Genomic DNA, 22998 nt, shown 5'->3' with positions numbered 1-22998 from the left:
CTCCCCTGTCCCAGACTCCAGCGAAGTCACTGACCATCCATGTGTCCTTGCACGACTATGCTAGAAAAGTTTATATGATTCAAGGGTATCTGTAGCAGTTTGGATCATGCTCATGTGCTTTTTAAAATAGAATGATTCTTATATTTAGTCTAGAAATTTAGAAATGTAGAAACAAAACGGATGAAAAAGCAGTGGTTTAGATGTTCTATGTCATTGAGACCAATAAGTTTGCTTTTCTGTAAACCTTAGGACTTCAGTGACCTAGGAATAGGTCTTAGATTTCTTGGGCAGCTTCTATGAGAAACAGCCTTATGAGCTCAACTGTACTTATCTGCTTTTACAAATGTATATTAGAAAGATGTGACAGATAGCAGTTTTCAAGATGGCCCTAAGATCTCTCATCCCACATGCTTTTCTTGCAATGTGAGTTTGACACTCCTGTCATCAAAAAGTGGGGTCTTATCCCTAACCTGTTTGGCTCAGTGGATAGAGCGTCAGCCTGCAGACTGAAAGGTCCCAGGTTCGATTCCGATCAAGGGCATGTACCTTGGTTGTGGGCACATCCCCAGTAGGGGGTGTGCAGGAGGCAGCCTGTTGATGTTTCTCTCTCATCAAAGTTTCTAACTCTCTATCCCTCTCCCTTCCTCTCTGTAAAAAAATCAATAAAATATATTTTTAAAAAGTGGGGTCTATGTGTCCTTCCTTTAATCTTGTGACTCTGTCAGAAGGAGTGAATGCTGTGGATTTCTGAGGTTTTTAAAAAGGTGCTGTAGCTTCCACTTGGTTCTCTCAGAACAGTTTCTTAGAATCCCGAGCCACCACATAAGCAGTCCAACTGCTATGAGGCCACATGTTGTGTAGAAGCCCAATGTAGCCCAGGTGGAGAGATCACATGGAAAGTCCTGAAACTACTTTGTGAGAGAGAGCTCCATCTAGCCCCCTGCTGCTCCAGGCTATTGCTGTTCCAGGGACCCTACTCCAGAAACACCCAGGTAAGCCCTTCCTGAATTCCTACCTACAGAAACCATGAGGGGTAATACATTAATGGTTGTTATTTTAAAACACTAAATTTTAAGGACATTTATTATGAACAATGAACGAACATAAGAGTTGTTCAGGTCATGTACCTCTCTTTACTTTGGTGGATAGCCAGTCTTACCTGCTATTGTAAGAATGTGAGGAAGGCTGGCAGCTCAGCTGGGAGAAGGTAATTACTATAAATATATATATTTTGAAGTTTGGAGATAATAATTGCCGCTCTGACAACTGGAACAAATAAGTAGTAGATGAGTGTATAATGCTGGATGCATTTGCGTTATACTTTTATAGAGGTGTTCATATTTTTACTTGGTAATTTTTATATAATTACAAACTTACAGAAAGAATAGTACACATACCTTTTGTCCAGATTTACCAATCAATAATATTTTTCCAGATTTGCTTTACCATTATCCCTCTTTCCCTCTCTCCTTTTCGCCCTCCCTCCCTGACTCCCTCACATGTGCACACGTGCACACACATGTTTTTTTCCTGCACTACTGAAAACAAGTTCCTAGAGCTACACCCATTTGCCTCTAAATCTTCAGTGTCTATTTCCTAAGAACAAGGTCATTCACTTCAATATCAATAGTACATTATCAAATTCAGGGAACTTAATGTTGATAGAATACTAATAGCTATCCAATCAGCAGGGTTTATCCAAATTTATCCAATCACATCAATAACGTCCGTATACTATTATTTCTCCTATTCCAGGATTCAATCCTGATTCACACATTATGTTCAGTTTTTGTATTTCTTCATTCTCACAAAGAAAGTTACTCTTTTTTCAGCTTTCTAGAAAATTCTGTCCCTTTGTCTTTACTGTTAAAGAGATATAAAAGTGACTCTGGCCTTCTTATGTGTTTGAAAGGCTGTTTTAGAGACTGTTTCCCAAAGCTCTTGGTATCTCTGACTTAGGAGAGATAAAAAACAAAAAACAAACAAACAAAATCCTTTGCTCAGCCAGGAAAGGTCTAGATGTAGCTGCTGAACTGTTGACATCTATCCAAGTAGATACAGGTTGTCTGGAGTTGAAACTCACCTGCAACTTGACATTTAAGAATCCAAAGAATGAGTCAGAAATTAAGGACTTGCATTTCTTTTGACTAAGTAATTAGTTTTACCCCTGGTCCTAGAAATTGGAAATATTTGTGCTATGAGGCTATTAGGAGAATTGTGTAACTTGTTTGGGTTATAAACAAAGATATAAAGGGTCCCTACTCTTTCTCCATCTACCTGACTCTTGGTGGCTCCAATCTGTTTTCTGTCTGACTTCTGAATTGAGAGTGGTGTCAAGGTCATTTGTCCCCCCGCCCCCCCCTTTTAAAAAAAGGTATTGAGGAAGAACTGACAAAGATAATGTATGTATGTAAAATATACAACTTGATGATTTGATATACATATATATTGTGGAATGATTGCTAAGATTGAGATATTTAACTCATCCATTACTTCATACAGTTAACTCTGCTGTGAGTGTGTGTAGTGTGTGTGTGTGTGTGTGTGTGTGTGTGTGTGTGTGTGTGTGGTGAGAATGCTTAAGATCTACTGTCACCAACTTTCAAACATACAACACTGTAATATCAACTATAGTCACCATGTTATATTACACATTAGATCAGTGGTTCTCAACCTTCCTAATGCTGCGACCCTTTAATACAGTTCCTCGTGTTGTGGTGACTTCCAATTTCATTGTTACAAATTGAACATAATTAAAGTGTAGTGATTAATAACAAAAACAATATGTAATTATACATGTGTTTTCCGATGGTCTTAGGTGACCCCTGTGAAAGGGTCATTTGACCCCCAAAGGGGTTTCGACCCACAGGCTGAGAACCGCTGCATTAGATCCTGAGAACTTGTCTTCTTATAACTGAAAGTTTGTACCATTTGACCTATGTAACCTCATTTTGTCTCTGCCCCTGTCCCTGGCAACCACTATTCTATGTTTCTGTGAAATTATCTTTAAAAATAAAAAAGATTTCACATGTAAGTGACACTATATAGTATTTGTCTTTCTCTGTCTGGCTTATTTCACTTAACATATTGTCCTCCAGGTTTATCTGTCTTGTCACAAATGGCAGGATTTCCTTCTTTTTTAAGACTAAACAACATTCCATTTTGTATCTATTCATGTACCACATTTTCATTATCCATTCACCTATCGAAAGACATTTTGGTTGCTTCTATAACTTGGCTACTGTGAATAACACTGCAATGAACACGGGAGTGCAGGCATGTCTTCAAGATACTGATTTAAATCCCTTCAAATATATACTCAGCAGTGGGATTGCTTGATTATATGGTAGTCCCAATTTTAGTCGCTTCTTTTTAACTTAGTAGCTCACCACATTTTTATTGTGTCTATGGCTATAGTAATAGATCTGAGTCATACACTGGGATGGATTCTCTTCAGAATGGGGAAAGAAAGTTCTGAGCATGTTTGAAGAAGTTGAGTACTTACCAAACATTACATGTGAAATGAGTGAATATACTACTGGCTTGACGAGTTGCAAAATTATGCTTTTATGATCAATAAATACACATTATCTTGTTGAATGAGTTGAATATGTTTTTTCATTCTCAATTTTACAAATCAATAAACATTAAAGTATAAGACTATAATGTACAAAACACTCAATAAATTTTTCTTCAAAAGGAGATCCTTATGCTCAAATAATTATTGGCATTATTAAGGAGTTAATGAACGATCTCTATTAAATGAGTCACATTCAATATTCCACTTCCCAACTGCTTCATCTAAAAGCAGCATATACCTTGAGTTTGAACATTTTTGTCCTATAGAAAAATACAATAAAAATAATTTTTGACATGTAGTTTGGTGATACACTTAGTAAAGAAAATTGCATGCTTGAAAAATAAGTTTAGATTATGAAATACCTTTAAATGTTAAGAAAACTGGTATAGTATAATAAAATGCTGAGGCACGAAATCTCGACTTTAGTTCAATTTCACATATCTTTACTGTTGTAGCATAAACTCCAGAAAAATACCTCAAATACAATGTCACACAGTCAAATAGGAGCAAGAATGTTTACAAAATCTTGTAAAAAAGGAAAAGAAAAAGAAGATAAATGTGTATATACAGCTTAAAAGTAAAAGGCCTGCGGTCTTTGTAGTGCCATCAGTTAGTGTTCAGCGGTTAACCGGTAGACTGGCAGTTCATGCCCACCCAGGGATGCTTCTCCCATTCTTAGAAGCAAAATCCCTGTGCTCTAGTGTGGGGCGTGGGAGTTGATAGACCTAGCACTCCATATCTGCACTTCTATTAATTTATTTGAACCTACCAGTGGTAGGGGGAGCTGCCTCAGTGAGAACTGGAGGGAGGTGAGGGAGTTAGGAAAAATGCAGCCCAGTTGCAGTAAGGAGGGTAACAGAGTCTATCTATCCTTGTTCCCTTTGGAAAAATTCAAAGAAGGGAAGAAACCAGCATCTGTTGATGATACCCACCTCCTACCAGGGGTCCCAAAATGGTCACACCAGGTTGTAATATAAACATGTGCTCATTCCATGATTAAGATTTTTGGGATGCCAGAGACAAAGTTCCCCTGTTTGCTCCTTTTGTTGTCTGATTTTTATGTGTCATTCCCTTCCCTGGATCTTTCCTCCAGTCCCTGGAACTAGTGGACTTTGGGTTTTGTTTTTGGTTGGCAGATATCTCTGCATTATACCAGAATAGCAATGGGATCAGGGTGGGGAGTTAGGGAGTGGGTGTTCCTTTTCAGGCAGGCCATCCTGTAATTCTGTAATGCCCTTGGAGTAAAACAGAGCCATCAGTAGTACTTACATAAATGGATATAGTGAGGCGATGATGTGTATAAGGTGCTTAGTGAGCCACCAATGTACAGTAACCTTCAAGTCCCAACCACTGGAGACTGACCAGGGCCTCTTGTTTCTGTGCACAGATAGTCCCTAATGCTGGCTGCTGGACCATGAGCTTGGTAGGAAGGACAACAGTAGCCAACCCTGACTTTTCTGGCATTTGTTTCCTTAACTTGAATCTTGAACTTCTTCTGGAGCTTAATCATGTGCGTCTTCACTATTCCACTTACTCTGAGGCCCCCTGTGTCAGTGTGAGCTGTTGTCTTTGTGTGGGAATAACAACTTGGTTGGGAGTAGAATCCTTAGGCCCTGCTCCTCTCCCTTTAAGACTCTAAATGTTGCTCCACCATCTTTTATCATGGAATGTTCCTCTGAAGGTTGGAGGCCACTCTGCAGGTTCCTTGCTCTTGCTGCCTAAAGCAGATCTAAGTAGTAAGTATGGTCACTGCTCTCTCTCTCTCTGCAACTGTGATAGGTATTTGGCCTTGGGGATGGCAAAAGGAGTGACCTTGGTTTTCAAACTATTCTTATTTTATGAACCAACTGGCACTTTGGTTCAAGGGCCCCACCTTGTCTGGGGTGGAGAAGCAGTATTGGTTTTGTGGCCCAGGGTTTGTTATTGCATCTCATCTCTCTACTTCTCTTTGTCCAGAGAAGTCAATGTGTAAGAGATTTTTTTTGTCCCATTCCCCCACTCCTCAGTAGGATGGATAAAATGTGAATCCTGTCAGCAGTTCCAGCCAACCTAGTGAGTCCTCTTCAGTCTTGGTGGGGAATGACCTCCCTTTTTCCTTTTCTTTTCTTTCCTCAGAGACTTTTCCTTGCTCTTGGCAGGTGCTCACTACATGGGAGATGGTGATAGGAAACAGATGCTGCTCTCTGCCCCCTCGGATCTGTCGGCTCCTTCCACTGGTGCTAAACAGGATTATCCTTTGTTTACCCCCTTGGGCATCCAGGCCACTGCTGGGGCTGAGTAGATGTCCCAGATATCCTCATACGTTATTTCTAAAAGGCTTTGGTGGATGCTCTTAACTTTTCATCCTTTAGTATCTCAAGGGTCTGATGGTGATGATGATGATGACAATGATGATGACAATGATGGTAATGATGATGATAATGTGGTGGTGATATTTTACATTCACATGACTCAGAATAATACTAACCTTCCCTCCTGAACTTTAAAAAATTACATAATTACATAGAGAATGGAAAATGCTTAAAGACAAAGATTCAAGTGAAGAGAAATTAAGAAGCTGCTTGGATTGATTGCTGAGTCTGGCACCAGGCTGAGACCTGCACAAGTTGGCTCTGTTCCCCATTCTGCTTTTGCTGTCTGACCTCGAGCTTGCCTCTTCCCCCTCTCAGACTTCCTTCCTGTAAAAGCTGTCCTCACCTGCTTTCCTCACAAGGGCAATGAGAGCAAGTATCAGCAGGTCCCTGCAGCATGTGGCTCCCTGCAGGTGGGACTAAGATGAACTGCTGAAGTTGACAGTGTGGTTCTCAATACTTTACTTCTAGGGGACTCACCTACTGTTTCCTCCTTTGTCTTCTGGAAGAGGAGTGATTGGGAGTTGGCTGGGCAAGGGTCAAGCACATGTCCTTCTACATTTATATAGCTCCTGATGGTTAGGAGCATCCTTCCAAATTCCCCCACTTAACATGTCAGGCTGCTCATTCCCTCCACTAGTATCTTAGAGGAAGAAGTGGCTGGAGGAAGCATCTGAACGAAAGTTTGGGGTCTCTGATTTCTTGGAGTCATTCCCAGAGTCATTGTTTAGGGACTTGAATCAGACCAGTTCCTGGAAGAATCTTAGGGAAAGGGTCTGCTGGCCCTTGGGACATGTGTCATGATATGGGCTTCCTCACAAAGTCCTTTTCCTTCAAACCACACTTGCTCAGGGACACAGTGAGACACCCCAAGGGCTGCTAGGCCTGACTTCTTGTCAATGCTCTTGCTCTACAGTCCCCACATTGTGGGCCACTCCCTCCTCCTCCCCACAGAATGCCAGGGCTGACCAGCAGCCCCTGAACGATGGATGAACAGATTACTCTGACACAGTTTCACTGTGGGGGAGAGGGCCCTGCTGAAGGATCCAGGCAGCCTCGATTGCCTCCCTTCTTAGGCTTTTATTGGAATTTTATCTTTAGATACAATCAGTAGGTGAGCAATCTTGGGAGGATACATGTGTTTCCATTGTCCTCTAGGCAAGAGCACCCGGGGATTAAGCATAAGGATTCCAGTAAATGCCCGGGGGTCTGCACATGCACAGACTGTTTGGAAAGGTCAAGGAATAATTAGGGGCACCGCCTTTGACACTCCCCTAAGTCTCCCCGAAGTCGGAATTCCGATGAACAGACTCAGGTGGCCTTCCACACACTTCCCTTTTCTCGGAATATCCTCCTTACAATTTTCCAACCAAGTCTCTTGTGCTCCCCAACATCTGAGTAGTCCCAACTCTTCAAGCTCAGAGCAGGAGATACTGAAGACTGGATGGCTCTGAATGCTAACCTTCAGAGGTAAAATGTCCATGGGCGGGCCCCCCTGAATGCAGAACCTGACCTTTTCCTTTAATTTAGCCAAATTTCCTTTAATTTGACTCAGGTATGTGAGGCCCCATCAGAAGGGTCAGACCACTCCGCTGTCTCTTGAAGGATTGGGGGGAGAAGCAGGTGCTGAATTTTCTGCAGGACCAGGCTTTTCCTGAGGGCTCTGCCAGGGACTGCAGACCTGGGTCACAGGAGCAGGCAGCCCACTGAGCATTGTGATCAGCAGTGAAGGTGGCAGCAGGAGCCGCAAGAATCTGGTGCTCTGAGCTGCCTGCATGCCCGTTGTGTGAAGTTGCAAATGTCTTAAAAATTAAAAAAAAAAATTATTTAAGTAAAAAACAAAAATAATAAAAGTAGAAGAGCTACTTTAAGCTAAGCTGTGTTTCACAAAGCTCAATATTTCGATTTCCTTTCCTGTCACTAAATGGAACAATCCAATAACGAAGAGTGAAATGCAGGAAAAGAGGAAAGGAAAGTTGAAAAGTTACCAAAACAGTAACGCATCCAAGAAAACTCAAAATGCGGTAGTTTGTATACAGCCCAATAGACTTTCAGGACTTTCAAGGCTCTCTTATTTCTCTGCAGGAAGAACCACCATTGGATCTAGCTATTTTTATTGTGGCTTTGTTCTCACAGCTCTGAATTAGGAAGAGAAATTGTTTTAAGAATTGTAAATAAGCTATAAGATCTAAAGCTTTTGTAACCATGGTACTCTGAGATGAAACCTTGAAGCCAAAATATGATGTTATCTAAAAATACACTGGTTTTCTCTGATAAAAATTTTTATACACATTCATTCTCTCTCTCTCTCTCTCTCTCTCTCTCTCTCTCTCTCTCTCTCTCTCTCTCTCTCTTTCACACACACACACACACATACACACTTCAGTGATGACTAGGTTAACATAAAATGTCTCCTTCAGATCCTTACAAAAATGCAAACCTTTGGAAAGGTCATTTGAACCTTTTTGTTTGTTTGTTTGTTTTGTTAATTGACTTCAGAGAGAGAAAGGGAGAGGGAGAGGGAGAAGATAAATGATGAGAATCATTGATAGGCTGCCTCCTGCATGCCCCCTCCTGGGGTTGGAGCCCTAAACCCAAGCATGTGACCTGACCAGGAATCAAACCATGACCTCCTAGTTCATAGATCAATGCTCAATCACTGTGCCATACTGTCTGGGTTGACCCTATATTTTAAACAGATACTTAATGAAAACGAAACTTCAGCCAAGCATGTTGTAAAACACACTAATTAAATCTGAATTGAAGCCAAATATATTTAACTGGACTGACAATATTGGAACCAAGTATATATTCTCCAAATCTATCGAACAGAAACAAAACTGAACTACAACAGCTTCTTTGATTCAAAGCCATAATTCATATGGAATTCCTCTTCTTGCACTTAATTGAAAATGTATCCTGAAGGTGTCTTGGATTTTCTGTGTCGTTTGGATCAGGGTGCTACTCCTTATGGGGAGCCTCAATCTTATAGCTCATTAGAGGGAAGGCCCTGTAAGGAAAGTGTAGAAGGTGTGGGATTTTTTTTGTCACAAAGTAATGAGTAAACATATAATAGTCATAAATAACAGTAGTCATAACTATTACCGTTTTCTAAATTATTACTATGTTTTCTCAATTGGAAAATTTTTTGAGTCACAAATATCCATCCCATTCACCATCATTTCATTGGAATTTAGGAGATGGCTAATATTGTGCACAATCATAGATCCAAATGAAGTCAGTGGCCCTAAAAGGACAACTTGTCTTTGCCACTGTTCCAATTAAAGTGCGGGTATAGAAAGCAGAACTGACATTGATTTCTCTTTCTCTTTTTTTGAAAATAGATTTTGCTAAGCCGTGAAAAAAATGTATTCTACAGGACCATTTTTCTTTGTGCATGTAAGGCTGCTCCTAATGTACTCTTGGTTAAACTTGATAATGAGAAAAGTTTTCTGCCAATTAATCCATTGCTATGGTGTTTCTTTTTGCTTGTTTCCATTCAATTTATTTCAAAATGTCAAGGAGGAAAAATAAGAAAAAAGCAAAGACAGCAATCTAAGCTTGTCAACTGCATAGAATATGTCACTCAAAGACAGGTGAACCACAGCGACTTTTCACATGGTGGCAGGAGAGGGTGTGCAAAATTACACTGAGAACAATTAATGAAATACAATATGCTGTTAAAGAATTTAAAAGAGACTGTAAGTTACAAAGGGGAAGTACTAATTATTTCTCATGAGTATATCACACCAAAGTGATAACCTAAAATTAAAATCGAGATTTTATTTGGTACTGGAGTACTCCTCAACACTGTTATATACAAATATGTCTATTTATAACGTGAGCACTGTGGGGGCAGGGAGAGGAAGTGAACCATCAAAGATGTTTTGATTTCATGACTAAGCTTCATGTGGAAGCTTATCTCCCTGATGCACGTACTATACCATTTGGATGCACACCTCTAGTTACAGTTTCCTGTTATTCTTTATTCCTGTAAAAAAAAAAATGCCCCTCAAATGTGGAAAGGAGTTATGGTGAGTATAAAATGTCCCTCTTATTGCAGGCTATCACAGAAAAAGCCATCAAAGCCTCCATTGTGTTTCACTAGTATCTGTTTGCATACATCAATGAAACACATTATTCTTTGTACAATCCTTTAATGTGCTCCGAAATGTTTTATGGTCATAAAGTCCCACCTTATCTAATATTAGCTTCACGGGAGAGGATCTTTTCTTCTGAATGGCAGCAAGAAGCCTTCAGGATCCTTGGAGGCTCTTTCATCTCAAAATGAGTTACACCTGGACCCAGTGAAGGCTGACAGAAGACATCTAACCAAGGTTGTTTACCGGTGGGGTTGCTGGGTCAGACAGGGACCCCCACCATTGACATATACACTGAACATTCCCTCCTGTCAAGTTGGAGAACTTCCATTAGTAGTCACTTCTCCGAAAGGAATTATGTCTGCATCTAAACCATACACATTACCAAGATGAGCTTGAAATTGGATCTTGTTTCGGCAATCAAAACAGCTTTGGAAATTGACTTTCTGTCACTGGACTGAAAAAAGTGAAGGCACGAAGAACCGCATTTCACACATAATTATTTAGAAAAACAGCATTTCGCTGACTTGAAAGCCATTTCCAGAACCCAGCTTCATGGAATTCCCCGTTCCTCCACCCACAATGGTTTGATCCCACATCCACCTTCCCCCACACTGCCCACGACAGGGAGTACACAGAATGCATTTGGGAGTACAAGTAAATTTTACATCTTTAAGTGTAATCGAATCACTTAATATTGAATCCTAGCATAGCCATCTTTTCTCCTTTAAGATATGGGTGTAGGATGGGTGTAATATTAACAGTGTTATGCAAAAACTAGAGGCCCTTTGCACGAAATTCATGCAAGGGGCTCGGCCCTCACAGCCCCGGCTGCCTCATAGCCCCAGCTGCCTCGTGGCCCCAAGGCCCCACCCTCCACCCACTGGTCGTTCCAGAAGGTCGTTCTGGAAGGTCATTCTGGAAGGTCGTTCTGCTGTCCCATCTAATTAGCATATGAGTTCTTTATTATATAGGATATGATAGGTAAAAATTGGAATCCTCATTAAAAATAAATTTGTTCATTATACAAAACTTAAAAAGTAGTCAAAGCTTATCCCTGCTATTAGAAGTAAGGACAGTGGTATGCCTTGTGGGAATGGGGGATAGTGACAGGAAGGGAAGAGATAATGTCCTGTTTTTGATCGGGGTGCTGCTTATAGGAGTGTGCTTTGTGAAGATTCAGCAAGCCCAATACTTCTCAGGTGCACATTTAGAATCTTTCTTTGTATTCAGTAATGAGAGTAGAAAATTTACAGGCATGTTAGAACAATGCTGCTCACTTTTATTTTTTAAATATGTTTTTATTGATTTTTGAGAGAGAGAAAGGGAGAAGGATAGAGAGAAACATCCATGCAAGAGAAACATCCAGTTTCCCTGGGTGGTTACACTTTATATAATTGTGTTACAGTATCACAACTAGGAGACACACATGGGTGCAATGTGTGTGTATAGCTACATGTCATTTAATCTCATGTATAGATGTATGTAACCACCATTACACACACACACACACACACACACACACACACACACACACACACACAACTATTTCACTATGACAAAGCTCTCTCCTGCTACCCAGTCAAATTGAACCCCTTCCTCCTCACCATTCCTAACCCTTAGAAGCCACTAATCTACTCTCCATTTCTATAAACTTGTCTTTCTGAGAAAGTTATAAAGGCAATCATACAGTATGTGACCTTTTCAGATTGGCTTTTGAAACTTAGCATAATGCCCCTGAGAGATCCATTAAAGTTGTTGCGTGTATCAATTGTTCATTCCTTTTTGTTGCTGTGAAGTATTCAACAGTATGATGTACCTCAGCTTGTTTAACCATTTACTTTTTGAGGGAGATTTTGGCTGTTTCTGGCTTGGGAATATTAAAATAAAGCTTCTATGCTCAATCATGTGTAGGTTTTTGTGCAGACATACGTCTTCATTTCTCTGGGAGAAGTGCCCAGCATTGCAATTGCTGGATTATATGGTAAATATAGTTTTCATTTTAAAAAAGAAATTGCCAATTTTACAGAGTGGCAGTAGCATTTATATTCCCAATAGCATTGTATGAGAGATCCAGTTTATCTGCTTCCTTGCCAGCATTTATATTACCATTATTTTTTAAATTTTAACTCTTCTGCTAGGTGTGTAGTAATATCTCATTGTGGTCTTAATTTTAATTTCCTTAATGTTGAATACCTTTCATGTGCTTATTTGCCATTTCTATATCCTCTTCAGTGAAATGTCTTTTCTTATTTTCATTGTGTTTACTTTATTTTTGAGATTCTGCTTAATTACTTCCCTCAATATTTTTAGCTTCTTTTTGAAATAACTAAAAATATTTCCCCCGATCTCAGTATGTGCAGGTGGTGATTTCTGCGGCTGCTGAGTGATTCTTCTCACTTGTTTGCAGAGTGCCTCTGGTTCTTCCCCTGCCCTCCATTCTCATCCTCTCCATTCTTCTGGGAAGCCACTTTCTAGACCCATTGCCTACCCTGGTCACTGATGGAACTTCTAAGTCCTAATGAACTCAGATCAAAAGACAGCTCTTCCAGGAAGCCTTGACTTTTCCTACCAAATATACATGATCACTAGTCCTTTAAACTGACACAATACTTTCAAAAACAGTTCCCAGTGGCACTCTGGCAGATGCTGTCAGTGCCCTGTCCATATGGCACTTGGCATTTCCTTACACACCGACTCCTTTGCCAACAGCCACTCCTCCCTGTCCGAGGCTTCCTCTGATTCCAGGGGCTGCTCTGTCTGGGCAGAAGTGCTGGGAATAGCTGTCAATCAGTGGTTAATGAATACCCCAGCCTCCTTCTCCCCTTGAGATTGTTGATTGCCCAGAATTCCAAAGTGGGATTAAGCCCACAGCTCTAACTGGCTTGATAACACATCTTTTATTGGCTGCTTTCCCTGTCTTACTTTCCCACTTTCTGACTGATATTCCTGAGGTCCCCTCCTGAATAAACTCAGATAACTAGCTCAGATTTTTCTTTGGGAGAATCCCAAAATAGGCAACAAGTATTAGCTTCTACCATGCACATGTGGTCATTCCTACTAAACTGAAAACTTTGCAAACAGGAAACTATGAAGAGGATATTTTGCTGAGAGGACAGCAAGTGCAAAGGCCATGAAGACAACGTGTTCTTGGTGTATTTAAAAAGTAGTGATATATCAGCAGGGCTGATGTAAAGTTAGCAAGGGCAAAAATGACTGGAGTTGGAGATGAGTTCATGTAGCAAAGTGCCAGCTTCCCCCTTCTTTGAATAGGGAATGAGGGTGAAGATGAGAATAGATGGCTGAAGAAATGTATAGCCCACTGGCTTTGGAAATGTAATATTTCTCATTAATGTCGTAGATGTCTAATAGATCTCAAATATATTATCAACACGCACATTCCTCCCTGTATTTTATTGTTATTAACACACATAGCAAAACTACTTAGCACCCTTAAGATCTTCTTGTTAAATAGAAAATTTGATATGTGAACAAGGTTTCGGGTTATATATGTATTCATTAAACACATATTGTTGGGTTGGGTATTGTGGAGGGGTCAAAATGACAGTCTGTGAATCAGGCAGAGGTACTAGCTATTTTCAACCTGGGATGTACTAGCCACTGAGTTTTGATTAGCGTTACTTTTGCTGCATTCTCGTGTAACTAATCTCAAAGATGAAACAACCCAAATCTTGATATAAACCCTTCCAAAACCAGGAGATAAGAGCATTAACTTTAACCAGATGTATCTGTGACCAGAGACCATGGCCTTTTCTGAAAAATTAAAGAAATAGATTTCATTATTGACATGAGGCATGGACATTTATTTTGGAATGGATCAAAGTCTGGAAGACATTGTGACTTTGAGAAGAATGTCCCCTGAAGACCAAGTAGAGGGTTCTCCAAATCACCTCCACTTCTGATTGAAGGAAGACTTTCAGGATGTGAGTTATACCATGAATGTGAAAATGTGCTTAACATCAGTAATCCTCTGGGAAATGAAAGTCAAAACACAATGAGATAGCACCTCATACCTGTTAGAATGGCTGTCATAAAAAAGACAAGAGATACATACCGTTGATGTGGAGAAAAAGGAACCCTTATGTACTATTGGTGACACTATAAATCGGTACACCTATGGAAAACAGTATGGAAGTTCCTCATAAAATTAAAAGTAGAACTAACATATGATCAGAAATTCTACTTCTAGGTATATATCCAAAGGAAATGAAAATAGTAGTTTGGATAGATACACTCCAATATTTTTGCACAATAGTCAAGATATAGAAACAACCTAAGTGTCTGTCAGAAGTAAATGGATAAAGATGTGACATCTCTATGTCTATGTCTATATGTATATTTATTTATCCAGCCACACACAATGGAATATGATTAAATGATTTTTAAAAAGCCTGCCATTTGCAACAATGATATGGATGGACCCTTGTGGGCATTATGTTAAGTAAAATCAACCAGGTAGGGAAAGACAGATAGTTTACAATATCACTATGTGTGGAATCTAAAAACATTGAATTCATAGAAACAGAGTAGAATGATGGTTGCCAGAGCAGGGAAAAGGAGGGTGGGGAAAATGGGGAGATGTTAATCAAAGGATATAAACTTTCAGTTATAACACGAGTAGGTTCTGAGGACAGCATGGTAATTCTCATTAACAATATTGTATTGTGTGCTTAAAAGTTTGTATGGGAGTTGAGCTTTAATGTTCTCACCATAACAACAACATGGGAATTATGTGTAGTAAATGGAATTATGTGTAGTTAACCAAGGGGGGTTACATACATGCATCAAATCATCACATTGTACACCTTAAACTTGCACTGTGTTATATGTCTTTTATATCTCAATAAAGCTGGAAAAATATTCTGCCATAAACAGAAGAAATAACAATAAATATAGAACACTTGTCTTGGCATCTTTCTTATAGTCATTTTCAGGCATAAAATATTTAAGAAGGGATCAGTCGTTTGCATTAGACTAGCTTTCTCTTAGTTATGTATCTTTGCTTTGTGTTCCTGTTATCATGTCTGCAGAACAAATTACTCTTAAAAGCTAGTGGCTTAAAACAGTGGAAGAATTTATTTTGCTCACAAATCACCAATTTGGACAGAGTTCATGGGAGAATGGCTAGTTCTGCTTTGCTTGGTTTTTGCTGGAAAGTGGGCTGGATGCTGGAGTCATCTAAAGGTCTATTTCCTCACACATCTAGTCATTGATGCTGGGAAGATGCAGATAGCTGGGGCTGGCAAGGCAAGGGCCCTGGGCATTGCTGTCTATCTCTTTGGGAAGTCTCTATGTGGTCTCCCCTGCACTGCAGCTTCAGTGTAGCTGAACTTCTTACTTATTGGCTCAGAATTCTCAAAGTGCATACCCCAAAGGATTGTGTCAGGCAAAGCCATATTATCTTTTATTACCATTACCTGGCCTCAGAAATCACAGAGAAAGTCTGACAAAGTTTATAGATTGAGACAGTTACATATGTTCACCCAGGTTCAAGGGGAGGAGACATAGATCCCAACTCTCTGTGGAGGTGTGCCAGGAAGAGCATGTGGGATACGATATACGTTGGTTTGGCCATCTTTAACAACTATCACCTTATTTATTTTGCTTTCTCTAATATGTGCTGAACTGCAAACCTGTGAATTCTCTCTCACTGTCTAATAGGTAAAACAACTCACAGTGTTCAAGGCCTGAATCGCAGTGCTCAAGGCCTTGAACAGACAAGTAGAAATAAGAAAAAAAAGATTAAGAAAACACCCACATACATACCATACCCAACATTTTTGCACCTAGGAATTGCATTGGAATCTGACAGAACTGAGTCTGAATCTTAGCTCTGTCATTTCCCACTCAGGTGTCATCTGTAAAATTGCATGAATCCCTATCTCAGGGTAGCTGTGGTGATTAAATGAGATAGCTCATGTAAATCCTGTGCAGAATACCTGCCATATGGCTGCTGAGTTTGAAAGGGAGGGTAGTCATGGAGACAGTAATTAATAGTGGTATTATCTGCAAAATACTTTAAAAATATCTATTTTGAATCATAGATATTTTCCCTGCTACTCCTCTAAATTCTATAGTCAGTAGGCTTCTTTTAGTTTTATACCAGCCAAGTTCATAAACATTAGTGCTTAGAAACTCATACATATCTGATGAATGCTCATTGGCTCGAATTAAACAGAATTAAATAAACTTCTCTCTAAAAATAATACCTCAGTTCTGTTCTTGGTTCAATCAGTGAATCACTGTGGAACTAGACACTGGTAGGTTTGTGTGTTTTGCACAACTATGATGTTGCTTTAAGGTTGGCCTCTGCCACTGCAGAAGGCCTATTGGTTGGGATTGTCAGTTAAAGTCTGTTTCACTAGGGGTGTGTGTGTGTGTGTGTGTGTGTGTGTGTGTGTGTGAGAGAGAGATATGTCCTCTAAAGGGAGACCTCTGTCTTCAGCAAAGCCTGAAAGCCCTTTGCTGGCGCCTGTACTTTCTCCTTCCATTCATCATCCCCATGGTGCTTTCTGTGTGTGCTCCTCTTTTTGCACAGAACCCCAAACTCTCCTGTAGCCTCTCTTGCACTGTTGTCTTAAACTGTTCTCCTGCTCTTACTCTCAAGCTCTGCATTTCATTGAAAGTTTCTAGAACTTTTGAAGGCAAGTGATATGTGTTCTATTTCACTCATTCTTTCACCTACAAATATGTATATATTTAACACCACCCCTGGCCAGGCACTATTCTCAGCCCTGAAAAGTCACAGTGAGCTGTACAAATGTCCTGTCTTAGCTTAGGCTGTCCCAGAAGCAAACTTGGAGACATGGACTCTTATGCAAGTATATCTTTGGGAGGTGGTATCAGTAATGAGAGTAGGGGGGTGAGGAAGTAGGAAAACAAAGTGTGGAGTCAATAAGGGCTGCGATTTCTAGCAAGTTAAATGCTGTGGACAATTGGAGCTTGATCCTGCAGGGGGACCTTGGAAGCAGTGTAGAAAACACTGCAGAGCTATCCCACTCAAGGGGTGAAGGAGCTTGGGTGTTTAAACTGCCATCAACTCCCATCAGGGCTACTCGCAAAAGTGGGATCCAGCTGCTGGAGAAAGCTCTCAGGAAAATTATCGTGTGTGGTAAAAGGTGGGCCAGTGTGGATGGAAATGATGAGTTAAGGGGCATATTAGTTTCCTGGGGTTACTGTGATAAAGTACCACAAAGTGGATGGCTTAGAACAACAGAAATGTTTTTGTCTCAAAGTTCTGGAAGGTTAAAGTCTGAAATCAAGGTATCGGTAAATTCATGCTCTGTTTGAAACCTGTAGGGGGAATCTTCCTTTGCCTCACCCTGGCTTCTGGTGGTTTGCTGGCAATCATTGGCATTCCTTGGCTTGTAGATACCTCACTCCAATCCTCTGGCAATGTATGGCTTTGTCCGCATATCCTCACTTCATCTTTCCTTTGTGCATGTCTATCTCCATGTCTAAATTTTCCATTTTTAGAAGAACTCTAGTCAATTGGATTCAGGCCCACCCCAATGACCTCATTTTTTAAAAAATATATTTTATTGATTTTTACAGAGAGGAAGGGAGAGGGATAGAGAGTTAGAAACATCGATGAGAGAGAAACATCGATCAGCTGCCTCCTGCACACCTCCTACTGGGGATGTGCTCGCAACCAAGGTGCATGCCCTTGACCAGAATCAAACCTGGGACCTTTCAGTCTGCAGGTTGATGCTCTATCCACTGAGCCAAACCAGTTAGGGCTCATTTTTTTTTTCTTTTAACTTGATCATCTTGGTAAAGAAAGACACTTTCTGAAGTACTAGGGATTAGGATTTTGCTTTGGGGGGGGGGAGGGGAGGAGGGGAGAGGGGGAAAGGGGGCCGTTTGTGGGGGAGGAGGATGGACACAACTGAACCCATAACACAATTCAACCCACGGACAGAATGCTGGCAGCACCTGATATAGTCTTTGATTAAGAGCCGGTACTCTAGTGGGGTAAAAACTAATAGTAAAGAAAATAAATACAATAGAGGGTATATATGATGATCCTATATCATATATAAAGCAATGGGGAAAATAAAAAAAGGAAAGTAGGATATTTCTTTGTAGTCCCCAAAAGTAGTTGTATACACAAAGTTGGGGATCAGTAAATGTTTGTCGACATAATATCTAAATGTATAAATATAGAGAGCATCGCTCTGCATTATTTTTCACTGATTATTTCGTATCCATCAATGACCATCCAGTTAGTGAACTGGGCCTCTGTGACGCATCTGTGGCTCTTGTTATTTTAGCAGGTTTATTACTGATTGAGGACTTTTAGCAGCTCCATATGTTGACAGTTGAGGTCAGTGAAATGATCAGTTAGAAGTAAATTGTAATTCCTCTGAAGAATGATTTTGAGGGAGAAGGGTTAACATTTTGATATGTATGTATGTATGTATGTATATGAGGCGCCTCCAAAAGAAAGTGGAATGTCAACACAGAAACAGTCTCCTAGTTTACTTAAGACATCCATCTCATGAGGATCTCGGTGCATGCAGATTTTTTTTTAATGCATATCTCTTTGGCAACTCAGAAATGGACATTCTAAGCATTAACAGTATAATCATATAAAATGCACTGGCTTTGTTTCAGTTTCAGTGCTAGAAATTATAGCAATAAAACCCTTCTAACTCTGTGTATTATGGGGACAAAAATGGCATTAATTCTAAAGAATGAGTAATAATTGAGAGGTGTTGGCAAGCAGTGCAGTGACAGAAAAATCACCTTGCTGATCTTCATTGTTTCTTTGAATAATTACCAGTTATTAAAAAAAGGAACAGGTCGACGCTATAATCTCTTTCTATTATTAATTGGAAGAAAGGCTGTTTTAATTGGATGTGACAGTCCCTTACCTAAATTGTTAACAATTTCTTTACTCTACATTATTAAGTCACCAATTATAGTTATTGATGACTGAGCATCCTCTCTCAACTCTTTCAAATCTCCCTCCCTGGGCTCTGTGACCTGAGACCCATGGGGTTTCACTCAATACCGGTCTTAAATTTACACTGTATTGTGTGTGTGTGTGTGTGTGTGTGTGTGTGTGTGTGTGTGTGTGTGTGTGTGTTTCCTGGAAGCTACTAAGCACAGATTGAATGCCAGGGCTTTCAATTAAACCTTTAGGTTTTGTACTGGTGTTAAATAGGCCACCTCTGGGGTTGCTTGCTTCCAATAAATGTAGAACTAAGGGAAACTGTAGGGTGTAGAGAAAAATGATCTTTTGAACCAATATAATGGAGGTAAAAGATTGAGCAAACTGCTCTTTTTCTAGCTTGAGGTCGAATAGAAACGCTGTAAATGATACTCTTAAACAACTGCACCACAGTAAAAACATCCACTGACAAAGGAAAGAGAAAGAAAAAGGACCTTTAGTTAACTGTGTTAATTATTGTCAATGCATTTGTTAAAACCAAAAAGACAAGCAATCTTCAGATTTGATTTCATACTTAACAAGGTTACAGAGTGAAGTCATTTAAATGGTTGTCTTTCCTCCCCTTTCCTTCTAGGACAGTGTGGAGGGCCAGGCCAGCTTCCTGTAATTGTCATGCATACTGAAAGGCCAAAAAGACAGTAGCAAAGCTCCTGGGGCCTGCCCTTATCCCCTGGCCCTCATCATCCTCTGCATGCTGACTGCTTCTGACTGTAGGTATCCCTGATATTCTTCCTGAGTGCTTTTTCTGGCAATGGAAACCAGGCTCAGCCCCTCAAAAGGCAGGGGAGGGTACTGGGAAGTCACTGCCTATGGGTGTAGTCTTCAATCTTCTCCCTTCAGCGGTTCTCAACCTGTGGGTCGCCAACAATGAAAATACATCCTGCATATCAGATATTTACATTACGATCCATAACAGTAGCAAAATTACAGTTATGAAGTAGCAACGAAAATAATTTTATGGTTGGGGGTCACCACAACATGAGGAACTGTATTAAAGGGTCGCGGCATTAGGAAGGTTGAGAACCACTGCTTCAGATGAGACAACTCTCAGGAAGGTATGTCCTGCACTCTTCCCCTGATATCCTCAGTTGGATTGAGCTCCAGTTGTTCACAATGATGCACCAAGTATTGATGCCTATAATGCACCCAGTATTGGCTCCTGTCCTTGCTTTGTCTCCCTATCCACTCTCTTAGTGATTTTTCCTGGACTCTCCCCTTGTACCCCGCATCCAAGTAAACTACTGGTGCTCACATACTAGTGTTACTATGAAGATTTTGGTGTTTTAGATATAAAGGACCTCTATGGATTTTATAATTGAACTTGTTGTCTCTAGTCAAAGCAATATTCACAGCCAGTCTAGATTTTTTCTGGAAGCATTTTAATATTGCTTAAAAAAACACACACACCCAGATCAGATTGGTTATGCAAGCATTGTTCTATCCTCTAATCCCATATGGTCTTCTAAGCTTTCCCTTCTATAAGATTAACTAAACCACTTGCTTCACAGTCCAGAGGTTAAATAGACAAAGTCATAAAGCGTTCAAGTTAAGGTTGTCCTGCACAAAATTTCTTTCCCAGCTCCTAATATATATAGTCTCCCAACACTTTAGGGTTTTAGGTAGCACAACAGCAACTGGTTTGGTTGAAGGTTAGGTTCTTCTTTTCTCTTACATAGCACAGGACAACCCAGCCAGCATGGTCCAGTGGTTGAGCATTGACCTATGAACCAGGAGGTCACAGTTCAATTCCTGGTCAGGGCACATGCCCTTGTGTGGGCTCCATCCCTAGTGTAGGGCAGGTAAGAGGCAGACAGTCAGTGATTCTCTCCCATCATTGGTGTTACTGTCTTTCTCTCCCTTTTCCTTCCTCTCTGAAATCAATAAAAATATATTTTAAAAAAAACAGCACAGGGGAAAGGGAAATCAGTGCCAGGGTTCAGGATGTTGCCTAAGACCATCGTGTATGAATTTCCTATGGGCAAAATGGCTTGATACATTACTTTGTATAGTTAACAATCTTTCAGCAGTGCTTATTCAAAAGAAGGCATTATTATTTAAAGTTATACCTTGGTAATTTAAGGAAAGAGTTTCCATATTGGTTTCTCAATCTTAGAGGTGGAGGTATCACGTATTCCAGAAATTCAGTAAGCTAAGCTATCTGTGATCAAAAATATTCAAGGTATTGGCACACATACTCTGGTTAAGAGAATAAATGAATAATTCTTAAAACAGTTGATCTATGAACAGTAATAGCATAATGGTTTTTTTTTTCCTTCACAGACATAATTATTGAGATCCTACTATACAACTGGCCCCCCATGCATGATGGGACCCCAACAAAGCTCAAGATTTAGGATAATTACTACATCCTGGAGAAGGGTTTGTTTCCTTCTGCTCGAAGTTTCCTTGTATTATAAAATTTGCAGAAGTAATTTCATACTCAAGTAAGAGAAGCTTACAGGATGAAAGCTCAGATTAATAGAGAGAGGCTAAGTTTTTATCCAAATGCAGCTCACTTTTAGTTCTTTTATGGCCACAGTCCTGAACACGTTTGCCCAAGAAACATCTCAAAATAATTCTTAATTATTAGCTATCACATAGAAGAAAAAGTAACATAATCTACTCTTTATAGAAATGCTTCAACAGTAGAAGTATGACTTATAGGTTCTACAAAATCCAAATTCAGGCTGTTTCTTCCTTCTACCAAGTTGTCAGTGACCACCAGGGCCATGGAGATGAAATTGTCAAGGATTAAAGATAGGCATCCACAGAAACTATTTCTCTAATTTGTCCACCAGGAATGGTTTATATGGGATAAAAAAGTATAAATACTTGTGGCCAGTACCAGAGTAGCATGTTCCCTTTGATAGTTAAGGCCTTGTGTTGGGTAGAAGTGTGATATTATTAAGGAAGAAATAATATAGAAACAGAACCCTATTATAGGATATATCCTATATATATCTATAGGTATCTGGAATACAATATTAGTTTGAGAAGTAACAGATTTGGCTCTTGAGCCTTGTGACTCAAAGTGTACAATCAACTGTATTAGAATCACCTGGCTCTCTCCCCAGATCTACTGAATCTTAATCTGAATTTTAACAAGATACCCTAGGTACCTGAAGTTGGAGAAGCATTGCCCTGGAGTCTAGACATGTGCTGTCCAATACAGTAACCAGTAGTCACCTGTGGCTATCAGCACTGGGAAATGTGTCCAGTCTAAATAAAAATAAGCTCTAAGTGAAAATAGACACTGAATTTCAAAGACTTAGTACAAGTAAAATATCTGAATAATGTTTACATTGATTACATATTAAAATGATAGTATTCTGAATATATTGGGTCAAATGAAATATATTTTGTACAAATAATTTTACCTGTTCATTGTTGCTTTTTCAGTGTGGTTACTAGAAAAGTTGTAAATTACAGAACTTGGGTGGCCAAGAATAAGATTACAGTAGAACCTGTCTCTCCTACTAACTACAACTAAAACCTCTGAGCAGAATATGAGAAACAACTACTTGAGATCTCAGAAAAGTAACAATAGTGGGTGGGTGGGGAGTGATTAACCGGGGAACTTACATGCATATATGGGCACAGACAATAGACTGGTGAAGGCCTGGGAAGGGCGGGTGCAGGGTGGAGGGGGTCAATGGGAAATAAACAAACAAAGGGACACCTATACTTTCAAGAATAAAGAAAAAAGAATTTTGAAAGAAGAAAAGTAAAATAACAGATAGATTGGTGGTTGAAGTAAAAAAATGAGTAATATGGGGGTTGTACTTAGGGATGGGATGTAGGACTTGAGTTTCATGTTTGCTTTGTTCTACTGGACCTGAAGGAGGGCCAAATCTCACAATTGCATGGCAAATACTGAAAGAAAACTTCAGAAGTAATTTCCCCTTTTTTTGACTAAAGGACTAGAAATAGGGACCTCTTCATGCCAGGGAACCTATCTTCTTTTTTCTCTCCTCTCCCACTTCTACCCAG

This window comes from Myotis myotis, unplaced genomic scaffold, assembly GCF_014108235.1.
Source record: "Myotis myotis isolate mMyoMyo1 unplaced genomic scaffold, mMyoMyo1.p scaffold_m19_p_9, whole genome shotgun sequence".
Taxonomy (NCBI): Eukaryota; Metazoa; Chordata; class Mammalia; order Chiroptera; family Vespertilionidae; genus Myotis; species Myotis myotis.
Note: the sequence above shows the minus strand (reverse complement) of the source record.